Source organism: Pseudorca crassidens, chromosome 4, assembly GCF_039906515.1.
Source record: "Pseudorca crassidens isolate mPseCra1 chromosome 4, mPseCra1.hap1, whole genome shotgun sequence".
NCBI lineage: Eukaryota > Metazoa > Chordata > Mammalia > Artiodactyla > Delphinidae > Pseudorca > Pseudorca crassidens.
Genome location: NC_090299.1, coordinates 114,249,002 through 114,257,541, shown reverse-complemented (window position 1 = coordinate 114,257,541; position 8,540 = coordinate 114,249,002). Strand labels below are relative to the sequence as shown.

At 44.9% G+C, this 8,540-nt stretch overlaps 1 protein-coding gene across 5 annotated transcripts in view; it reads left to right on the top strand.

The window, feature by feature from the left end:
* Positions 1–1,091: 1,091 nt before the first annotated feature.
* The window catches only part of TMEM150C (transmembrane protein 150C), a 75,991-nt gene continuing 68,542 nt past the window's right edge, over positions 1,092–8,540 (top strand). The window contains exon 1 of one of the 5 annotated variants that reach the window (XM_067736397.1): positions 1,092–1,652. The gene's annotated coding sequence lies outside the window, so the exon portion shown is untranslated. Of the gene's footprint in view, positions 1,653–1,798; positions 1,909–2,154; positions 2,273–8,540 lie in introns of those variants that run through there. The other 4 variants (XM_067736393.1, XM_067736394.1, XM_067736395.1 and 1 more) reach the window with 4 other exon arrangements.

Below are 8,540 nucleotides of genomic sequence, written 5' to 3'. Positions count from 1 at the left end.
TTTAACATAATCTTTCAGCTGTCAATATCACTGTCAGGAATGTAATTTATTCCACTCTTTGAGTTTATTTGGATGGACGTTTTAGAGATGAAGGTCACGATGATTTAGCGCTGCTGACAAATGGCACCGAGCCTTCTATCTTCACAAATTCAAGTTTGTTTCTTAAGCACAAGTGGGCCTGGCTCTGCGTGAAAATGAAAATATTCAAATAAATTTAACATAGTGCAAGGGTTCTCAGTCCTTCCATAAAGATAAGGAAAAGTAAGGACATTTTACAAATAGGGAACCCTTCTCCCAAGAAAGGCAGTGATTTAGTCATGGGCATGTCAGAATCATCTGTGACTCTTTGTAAAAATACCCTTGTTTGGATCGCTCCTCTCTGCTCAACACTCCCTGCTCTCGGGTTCTGACTTAGGGGGTCTGAGGTAGATCCAGGCATTTGTATTTTTTAAAGCTCCCACTGGTGATTCAGGTACGCAGACAGAGTTAAGTTCATAATAGTATGAATCCAGAAGTTTTTAAAGAATGGACTGGAAGCAGGTGTAGCTAGAGGGTGCTTTCAGTCATCACAGAGAGAAATGAATGGTAGAGAAGGGATGGAATTGGGGGGGGGGGCGGTCCTCACCTCAGAGCTGAGGTTCATTCACCAACTGGCCTCAAGCAATTCTTAGCTCTGGGAAGTCACAGATCACTGAGGATCTGATGAAAGCAGTAGTCACTCTCCTCGGAAAGAATGGGCATAGGCTATCCTCCACAAAATTCAGCAGAGGATCTAGATTAAAGTTTTTATTTTTGCTGTTTTAACCAGATGTTTTAACCTGAAGGGAAGGTATACAGAAGAGGCCAGGTCCCTGGCCTCAAGAAGCTCGCAGTCTAGTAGCCAGGAAAAAGCAGTAAAAACATATCAATACACACATAATAGTGTATCATGGGGGAATAGTACATCGTGGGGGAAGGAAGAGTTCTGGAATGTTGAATTGGAGAATTTGAACCGTGTGCTTTGAGAGGCAGCAGATGAAAAGAGGCAGGTGTGGTGGGGGGGGGCCTAAAAGAATGGAGGTCAGCCTAAGGCAGGTGGATAAAGGAGGTCCTCCAGTGGGAGCCCCGGAAGGCTGCGTCTGGAAGAGAAGTTAACGGTGAGCGTGAGATAAAAATAGCCTTGATCCACGCTGCTGCCAGAGGTCACTGACATAGTGCCACTGATTGGCTGCGGTCTGCGGTGGGGAAAGCTATTCAGATGCCGATGAATACAGTTTTATAGCCGACTCAGACGAGACACTGGCAGGAAGAGAGCAACCTGGCGCTGGGAGGGCGGCCTTGGAGTCTCCGCTCATTGCCAGGGTCAGAAGTTGGCCCTGTGTTTGCTCTTCACGATGAAAGAAAACCGCGGGAGAGCGCTGAGCGGCGGAGAACTGCATTCAGCCAGTGGGCACGAAAATGAGTTTTAGCTGCTCTGTGCAAAAACCCTAGGTGTGGGGACAGAAGGGAGCCGACCAGCAGGTTACAACAGGTCAGGAATAAATAACCACCAGGCGGAGGATCCCAGATTCAGTCCTTCCTTTTGTTGAGTGAGGAGCGAGCACCAGGCAATCGCGTTCACAAAGGCTTTGGAAAGAAGCGGTTCCACCGTCCCCGCTCGGCTCCAGCCCCGGGTAACTATGCGGGGTCCCGAGGGGTGGTGGAAGCCGGAGGCCCCGCGGGGGTGTGGAGGGGGGTCACTCTCCCCGGGAGGCCTGGAAGCGGGACCCCAGAATAAGCCGGGGGCGGGCCGCGGCGCGGCGGGCGGGCAGATCCCACCCCTTCCTGAAGGAAGCGCCCTCCTCGCCGCGACTGCCGCCGACGCCGCCGCTGCCGCCGCCTCAGGTCACGGCCCCGCCAGGCGACAGCGGCCCCGCCGCACCGGAGCAGGTAGGCGCGGCGCCCCCTCTTCCGCGCGGGGCCGCCGGGCAGCCAGGGGGCATGGGGTTCGGCTCCGCGCCCAGCCCGGAGGCGGAGAACAGGGGACTGCGGGAGCCGCATCGGGGCTCGGGCGGCGGGGTCTTCCCGGCGGCGGAGCCCTGCTCGGCGGCGGCCCCCACCCCGGAGCGCCGCGGGCTCGGCGCCGCCTCCCGAGCCCCCGCGGGTGCACTCCCGGAGCGAGGCGCGGTGGCTGGCGGCGTTTCGGAGTCCCGGCCGGCGCGCCTACTCCCCGCCGCCGCCGCCGCCGCCGCAGTGCCGTCAGCCGAACCCCTGCGCCTCCCGCCCGCTACGGTTCGGATCCCGTCTTTGACAGGTGTGCCCTCCGCCCCCCGCCGCCCCATCCGATACCCAGGCCTTTTGTTGTCGGGGGACTCGGAAAAGACCCCAAGTTTGGCCTCCCGGTCTCCCTGCCGTTCGCCGTTCACTTTCCCGTTAGCCGAGACAGGCTGGCGGGGGCAGCAGGGGAGCCGGGAGGGAGGCACTAACTTGCCTTGCCCTGTGCGCAGCTCTCCGCTCTAAATGAACAATCTCGCTTTCCTCTCCTGGGTGCACACTTGGGAAGAAATGGGATTTTCGGTTTCTCCGGCGAGATGCCGGTGAGTGGGCGACCGACCGAGGCTGTTTGACCATCCACTGCAATAAAAGCATGATTAGCTTTGGGTTATGGAGAGAGCCCTTGTCGAGTGATTTTCTCCTCCTTAAACGAATCAAATGAAGAACGAGAGGGTTTTTCCCATTCTAAATTCATATTCCTTTTTTCTCTACTCACGCCTCTCCTCCGTCCACCCCTACCTCCACGGCACTTTATTATATCCCAAACACTTCCCTGATTTTTTTGGTCAGGTTTATTCCGGTCAGACCGTCTTTCACGGCTGAGCCAAGGACTGTGACTACAAATGTGAGAACACAGCCCAGTTGGGATGGAAACCCCTCTCCTGGAGTGAACCCGGTCCCACTTCCTGTGGGAGACCAGGAGAGGTCCTGTTAGGCAACCACATATACTAATAACATGGGTTTTTAAAAAAAGTTCTTGGATCTGTTACAATAACACAGCCTAAACTGTAATATTAGTTTCTGCTTCTTCATTTCTCTGCTTGAATCAAAGGCAGATTTTTAATAATTCAGGGTTGTAACTCCATTCAGGGCTGCAGTTCATCAAAAAGATAGGCAAATGTGGATGTATAAACTCCATGGTAACAGTTAATAAGTTGACCTACTTAAAGTTTTCAAGGAAAAATTGTTAGATTCATATGTGTGGTATTTGCAGATCATAGAATTTTACATTCTCAGCTCTCGTGCATTAAATAATCCCAAACTTTTTCTTCTGTGCGTCCCAGACACACCATGTTTCTATGATTAACTATAGCTACCATCTTTTAATGAGCTAGAAATGTGAGTTTAATCTTCAAGGCATAAGCATAAGAATTTTAATGGTGTCTTTTATTTATACAGTATTTAATAAATATTTTGCAAGCTCTCCAAGTTGGAAGTTCAAAAACTGGACATGGTAAATAAGTTTTGCTAACAATAATGACAGTTGGTAGATGTTATGACACTGAACAAACATATTAAAGTGTTTGGGAAACGCATGTTTATTATAATCTGCCATTAGCTGAAGGAAATTTGTTTGTATTATTTAAATTGACCTTAAAGTATCCTTATAGCAATTACTTAACTCATGTATTTCTCATCAAATGCCTTTTACAGGTTGCTTGCTTTCGGGGAGATAGTTTACTCTGTGGAGTAATTCTTTCTTTTTTTTTTTGCATGAACATAGTAATGCCTTACGTTTAGGCTTTGTTCTAGAAATACCACAGTCATGCTTACTATGACCTTGCAGGGTTTTCTTGTACTCACTTTATCTGCTTTGTGTTCATCAAGAGTGACGGCACTTGACTTTACACTCCTGTGTGTCCTCCTGCTTTGTTTCCCCTGTGACCTAGACACACCTCTGCAGTACAGTGGCCAGATTAGCAGGGCAGCCTAGAGTCATGAAGAATGAAAAGCTAGCTGGCCCCTGCAATCCTAGCCATTTGGTTTCAACCTAATCCGGCCACTTGGGATCAGTTCAGTAAACAATTAAGCAAACAGACACTGACAAGATAATGTATTACCTCTCAATCTTCCCCTTCAGAAGAAGAATCTACAGCATTCAGAATCCACACTATAACAGTGATTAGGTGCTGTGTGAGGCTCAAATGATATATATGCGAAAAATGTGATACAAAGACCAAATGTTACAGAATCTAAGTTCATGAAAAAGCTAGGAAAAGACCCAGGTGTGTAATATATATTTTCTTAATCCTAAGGGCAACAACAGATGTGCATCCCTACTTATTTTAACTATAAACTTTAATTCCCGGAGCTGATGGTGCCATATATCTTTATGTTGTTTTTTTCATAATTTGCTCTAAGCACTAGCTCATAAATTAGTGGAACTTGTTTAAGTTATTATTATCACCAAATATCATTTCCTAGCATGTTTGGATTTTGAAAGATAACTTGTGGCTATGGAAAGTCTTAATGCAAAGAGATTTTACACTGGCCAACTGCAATGATATTTTGAAATAATAATGAAATCTTTGGCAGTAGCCTTCAAATTCAACCCCATGGTATTCTGAGTCAAACCAGCTCTGCTAGGTAGCACTTGGAACTCTTAGATGAAGGGAGAAATGAACAATTTTCTTTTTAGCATCTGTGAATGGCCTTTCTCTAGATCAGTGCTGTCCAATGAAGCTTCGCACAGTGATGGAAATGTTCTATAATCTGCACAACATGGTAGCCATGAGCCACATGTGGCTCTTGAATCCTTGAAATATGTCTAGCGTAATTGAAGAACTGAATTTGAAATTTTATTTAATTTTAATTAATTTAAACAGCCACATGGGGCTAGTGGCTACCATACTGGACTGTGCAGCTTTAAATTCTCTCCACCCATTTCCTGCAGAGATAGCACTTAATGACAATTATCCTTAATCAGAAGAAAGTGGAGATTGGCATTGATAGAACTAGGAATTAAGATTTCACTTTGTAACCCTGTTATTATGAAAAAATAGTTGCAGTTACTCTGAAGAAGGTGTGTTATGCTGAAGTTCAACTCTATTCTAAAAATAGTTTCCCTTTTTAATTTCCTTATGTCTGCTAGCCACAAAAATAAGCATCACCCAGAGTTGTTTAGATGCTTGGCCCCATGTGTCTGTGTTCTTGAACTTGTTTTATTATTTGCTCTTTTGCACGTTATAGAATCATTCATTCTTAGAGTCAGTTTCTGCACTTTTCAGTATTTCAAAGGGAGGGAGATTTAGAGGGGCAGGAAGTTGATGATGAGGTACAAGCAGCCCCCCTACCTCTCCTGCACTCACAGAGACCCTATGAAAAGTCTGACAAGTGAGTGCCCCTCAAGGAGTGGCTGAAGCCTCTGTCTTCCTTGGGCCCTTCTTGTCTGGTTTCTTTCCCTTAGGCTTCAACCCAGACCCTCCCACCTAGCCCAGCCCCTAGGGATGAACAAATCCACTTAAAAAATAACCTACCTTTATTTTAGTAAAACCATTAGAATGGGATTTTATTTAACATCTACTATGTTGTTTCAATTTTTTAATTAAGTTGGCTTTCATTAAAGCCATCATTTTCACCATTGAGAGGGACACTTTTTTTTTAACATCTTTATTGGCGTATACTTGCTTTATAATGGTGTGTTAGTTTCTGCTTTATAACAAAGTGAATCAGCTATACATATACATATATCCCCATATCTCCTCCCTCTTGGGTCTATCTCCCACCCTCCCTGTCCCACCCCTCTAGGTGGTCAAAAAGCACTGAGCTGATCTCCCTGTGCTATGTGGCTGCTTCCCACTAGCTATCTATTTTACATCTGGTAGTATATATAAGTCCATGCCACGCTCTCACTTCGTCCCAGCTTACCCTTCCCCCTCCCCATGTCCTCAAGTCCATTCTCTACGTCTGCGTCTTTATTCCTGTCCTGCCCCTAGGTTCTTCATAACCATTTTTTTTTTAGATTCCATATATGTGTGTTAGCATATGGTATTTGTTTTTCTCTTTCTGACTTACTTCACTCTGTATGACAGACTCTAGGTCCATTCACCTCACTACAAATAACTGAATTTCATTTCTTTTTATGGCTGAGTAATATTCCATTGTATATATGTGCCACATCTTCTTTATGCATTCATCTGTCAGTGGACACTTAGGTTGCTTCCATGTCCTGGCTCTTGTAAATAGAGCTGCAATGAACATTGTGGTATGTGACTCTTTTTGAATTATGGTTTTCTCAGGGTATATGCCCAGTAGTGGGATTGCTGGGTCATATGGTAGCTCTATAGTTGCTTTTTTTTTAACACCTTTATTGAAATATAATTGCTTTACAATGGTGTGTTAGTTTCTGCTTTATAATAAAGTGAATCAGTTATACATATACATATGTTCCCATATCTCTTCCCTCTTGAGTCTCCCTGCCTCCCACCCTCCCTATCCCACCCCTCTAGGTGGTCACAAACCACCTAGCTGATCTCCCTGTGCTATGCAGCTGCTTCCCACTAGCTATCTATTTTACGTTTGGTAGTGTATATATGTCCATGCCACTCTCTCACTTTGTCACAGCTTACCCTTCCCCCTCCCCATATCCTCAAGTCCGTGCTCTAGTAGGTCTGTGTCTTTATTCCCATCTATAGTTTTTTAAGGAACCTCCATACTGTTCTCCATAGTGGCTGTATCAATTTGCATTCCCACCAACAGTGCAAGAGGGTTCCCTTTTCTCCATACCCTCTCCAGCATTTATTGTTTGTAGATTTTTTGATGATGGCCATTCTGACTGGTGTGAGGTGATACCTCACTGTAGTTTTGATTTGCATTTCTCTAATGATTAGTGATGTTGAGCATTCTTTCATATGTTTGTTGGCTATCTGTATATCTTCTTTGGAGAAATGTCTATTTAGGTCTTCTGCCCATTTTTGGATTGGGTTGTTTGTTTTTTTGATATTGAGCTGCATGGGCTGCTTGTAAGAGGGACACATTTTTAATTAGACTTTTTCTCAAGACACTGTCTCTCATATTTCTTGGGTGAGTGACCCTCCTTCACCTATGTATCCCAACCTAGGTACCTGGGATACCTCTCCCCAGGCCAGAGCTCGCGGTCCTGGGCGTTCACCTTCTCCGGGAAGGAGTCTCCCTAAATCAGTTATTTGGAAATTTGTCAAAGGTGTTTGTGCATACTAAAATATAAATTAAATTAACCCCCAAATTGTCTCTGCCCTTAAGGTGTTAACACTATCGGATAACATTTCCCAAATTAGTGTCCATTCCACGAGGGGATGGAGATGCTTGAGTAAATTTAGGAACTATTCCGTTTAACCACCCACCCCCCGCCCCGCCTTCTTTTTGAGATTTACGATGCACTATAGCATAGTAAAGTCTCTAAGATGAGATACGTATACTTATTTTGCTTTTTTATTGTTGATGTTTTTCAAAAAATTTTTCATACAACACTTATCATAATATTTTTCAAAGCATGTGTCCTGAGTTATGAAATCAATTTAACAGGTTAGCATCAGCATTTTTTTTAATGAGATGGGATATATAATAGAATAGGAGTTATCACTGTGAATCCCTCTTGGTGAGGGTTACTAGTGTTTGATGAAACGGTTTGGTTCCCCCATGCATGCAAGTGCAAGGCCACGAGGCAGTGGCGAGTGGTGGTCAAGAGCACGACAGAAACAGGACCCCTGGGTTCCAATTCTAACTCTCCATGTACAGTAAGCACTATATAAACTTGGTCATTATTCGTTTTTTATTATATAAATGTGTGTGTATACTGGATCATGATGTAAAATACTACCTCTGCAACTAGGCTTGAGAATCACTTTGGGAAACACCGATCTAAGACAGGACTCCATGCTAAATGCTGAACCTGGGCAGTCTGCTGACCGAGCCCACAAGTTCAACAATTTCAGCTCCCATATTGCAATGCAACAGTGATACATAGATGGACATCGGCAGACCCGTGAGACTCAAACATTGTACAGCATTGCAGAAGTGTGGAAGTGAGCTGATGACAGTTGTTTTCTGTAGATGAGGCCTGATGAGTGAGAGAGGAGTCATTGCACATTTAGGCTGGAAGAGACCTCACTGCTGCCAGCCTGTGGCCTCTGAAGGCTAATGCCCTTGGACAGGCAGCCTGGGGCCCAAAGAAACCCAAATGTCCCAGAGGCTAAGAGCTCAGTCTTCCTTCCCTCCTGACCAATTCCTAACTTTTGCATACTGGTTTGTAGCAAATAGTCACAAAAGTCTAAATAGATATGTTTGTCCCATAAATCCCCCACTTTTTACTTCATTCTAAATTATTTGTTTTTCAAAATCACTTTCTGCCTGTTAGTGCTTCATGATTTATTTTCAATATGATAAGTGGAAAACAATGTTGCTTCAAGAATTTCATATAAAAGGAGATGTCTTAAAATTGAGGCTGGGAGTCTCCCTGCCCCGACCCAGTGCAATCTGGAAAGTAAAACTGATTTCATTTTGGAAGTAGAGTTCAGTTTTTCTTAAAGGTCAAACTAAATGTGAGCAAC